Source organism: Orycteropus afer, unplaced genomic scaffold (genome assembly GCF_000298275.1).
Source record: "Orycteropus afer afer isolate SDZICR_OR568_19922 unplaced genomic scaffold, OryAfe1.0 scaffold00584, whole genome shotgun sequence".
In the NCBI taxonomy this organism is placed as follows: domain Eukaryota; kingdom Metazoa; phylum Chordata; class Mammalia; order Tubulidentata; family Orycteropodidae; genus Orycteropus; species Orycteropus afer.
In genome coordinates this window covers 861,279-864,645 of record NW_006922171.1, presented here as the reverse complement: position 1 = coordinate 864,645, position 3,367 = coordinate 861,279, and positions in this window count along the sequence as shown.

Sequence of the window (3,367 nt, the reverse complement as noted above, 5' to 3'; positions counted from 1 at the left end):
TCTTGGGTTTTCTAGGTATAGGATCATATCATCAGCAAATAGGGATAGTTTGACTTCTTCCTTACCAATCTGGATGCCTTTGATTTCCCTTTCTTGCCTTATGGCCCTGGCTAGGACTTTCAGTACAATGTTGAATAGAAGTGGTGATAGCGGACATCCTTATTTGGTTCCTGTTCTCAAGAGGACTGGTTTCAGTCTCTCTCCATTGAGAATCATGTTGGCTGTTGGTTTTGCATAGATGCCCTTTATTATATTGTGGAGCTCACATTTTCCATTGGTCCTTTTGGACTAGTTGTTTCTTTGCATCTTTGATTTTCTTCACTCTTCTTTGCTCCAGATGGGGAGAGACTAATAGTTGTACTTTTGATGGCTGCTTACAAGCTTTTAAGACCCCAGTTGCTACTCACCAAAGTAGAATGTAGAATATTGCCTTTGTGAACTACATTATACCAGTTGACTGGAATGTAATATTGTTAATAGTGCTATTGTTGTTGTTGTTAGATGCTGTCTAGTTGGCTCCGACTCATAGTGACCCTGTGTACAACAGAACAAAACACTGCCGGGTTCTGTACCATGCTTACAATCCTTGCTATGTTTGAACCCATCGTTGAAGCCACTGTGTCAATCCATCTTGTTGAGAGTCTTCCCCTTCTTCGCTGACCCTCTACTTTACCAAGCATGATATCTTTCTCCAGGGAGTGGTCCCTTCTGACAACATGACCAAAGTAGGTGAGATAAGTCTGGCCATTCTTGCTTCTAAGGAGTATTCCAGCTGGAATTCTTCAAGGACAGGTCTGTTTGTTTTTCTGACAGTCCATTTTTAAGTATTCTTCGCCAACACCACAATTCAAAGGCATCAACTCTTTTTCATTCTTCCTTATTCATTGTCCAGGTTTCACATGTATATGAGACATTGGAAAATACCATAGCTTGCGTCTGGCACTCCTTAGTCTTCAAAGTGACATCTTTGCTTCTTAACACATTCAAGAGGTCTTTTGCAGCAGATTTTCCCAGTGCAGTTCAGCATCTGATTTCCTGACTGCTGTTTCCATGCGTGTTGACTATGGAACCAAGTAAAGTGAAATCCCTGACAACTTCAATCTTTTCTCCATTTATCATGATGTTGCTTATTGGTCTGGTTGTCAGGATTTTATTTTCTTTATGCTGAGGTGTAATCTACACTGAAGACTGCAGTCTTTGAACTTTATCAGTAAGTGCTGCAAGTTATCTTCACTTTCAGCAAGCAAGGTTGTGTTATCTACATATTGCAGGTTGTTAATGTTTCTTCTTCCAATCCTGATGCAGCATTCTTCTTCATACCGTCTGCTTTTCAGATTATTTGCTCAGCATGCAAATTGAATAAGTATGGTGGAAGAATACAACCCTGATGTATACCCTTCCTTATTTTAAACCATGCAGTATCCCCTTGTTTTGTTTGAATGACTGCCTCTTGGTCTCTAGTGCTATTAATTTATTTTTATTTTTCACTTATGAGGCAGGTACACAGAAGGGCAAACTTGTGTGAAGAGCAATGGCTTGTGTTTAGTTTTGATCAGAATGACTTAAGGACTCCCTCTAGGAAGTGGATTCTTGAAAGCTTCGATGGTGCAAGTATGTTCTGCTTTGACACTTGGTCCACCCAAGTTTACTAAGGCTTTCTGGAGAACACAGCAATGGAATCTGAATTCCCTGCTTTAGTTACACATTCTTCATTAGCTTCTGAACTCAAGTCCTCATTTTCTCCTATGGTTCATCCCATAGCTCACCAAGCCCTTCTGCTTTTACTTAAAAATGATACTGTTCAGAGGCTTGGTTCTGTCATTCTATTTTAGATCAAATCTCTGGTTTTGGTTTTCTGCTTGTGCAGAAATCTGCATGCTCCCTACATGCTTTTGATACTTGCTAAAAACATACTTGATTAAAAGCTGTAATAACTGAGGTTTCATATCTCTGACAAGTAGTTCTAAGACTTTAGTGTGGTTGAATTGTATCTGTGATAATGCTATTGAAGGGTCCAGTCTCTGGAGGAGAACATCATACTGGGTGGAGAGTCAGAAAAAATAAGAGGAAGACCCTTAACGAGATGGATTGACACAGTGGCTGCAACAAAAGGCTCAAATATAGTATCTGAGTTATATGGTGCTGAAAAACCTCCAGTGCATGGCTTTAACAATTTTATTCTCGCACAGTTTAAGGGAAGATACTTGTCTCCTTTGGACATCTGTGGTCCTGGTATCTCTTGGAGATCTCTGTGTGTCTTGGCATTAGTCTTCCCCTGGGTCTAGGAGGTGCTTAGCACAGGGACCCCAGGTCCAAAGGATGCACTGTGCTTCTGGCTCTTGTTTCTTGGTGATTCTGAGATCCCTTTTCCTCTGCTCCCTTCTCCTTTTATCTCTGTAAAAGAATTACCCCAGGGAAATTCTCCCTACATTGGATCAGAGCTGTTTCCTGAGTAAGGATGTTGTATCCCACCATAATCCCCTTCCACCTGATTGGCCAATTGTACCAGACCACATCATGGGGCATGATTACATCATTACATAACTGCCAAACCATTGAGAATCATGGCCTAGCCATGTTCATAGGTGTTCATTGGGACACAGTTTAATTCATGACATATAGAAACGTTTGTGAGGATGGCGTGAGACTGAACAGCATTGTATTCTGTTGTGCATAGGGTTGCTACGAGTTGCAGCTGGTACCTGGCACAATAGCAATAATGATGGGGACCGGAAGCTTTGTTTCCTTTTGGAGTTATTAGTAAGATTAGAAGGAAAACTTTGTCTGGCCCCTCACCCCCAAATGTACTGTCTTTGAAAGTACTTGCCCTTTGCCAAGCAATTTCCTGTTTAAGCATGATAGCAACACTGTTGTAAGATAGATGTTCTTACCCCTATTTCACAGGTGGTTAAGCTGAAGCTTGAAAAGAAACTGAAGCTTGGAAGGCTAATAATGAGAGCCCTGTTGGAGCAATGGTTAAAGCATTCCTCTGCTGATCAAAATGTCTGTGGTTTGAACCCATCAGCAATGGTGGGGTGTTTTTTTTTTTAAAGGCCATAATTTGAACCCAGCTCTGTTTTTAACCTCTGTACAAGATGAATTTCCTACTCTTGTTGATGATAAACTTAACATTTATGTAATATTTTAAAAATTAGATTACTACATTAGCTAAATATTAGATGTAGCTATAGCCTGATGTTTTATGTAGAATTATTTAACTGGTGTGCTTGACCAGTTGTTAGTTTAGAATAAAAATCAGAAGTCAAATGGATTTATAATTATTTTTAAAGGTATATAGCTGTAACTTGTTGAAATATCTCAATCGCCAGTTCTTTCATTGCAGCTTTGACTTCTTCCTTCATTACCA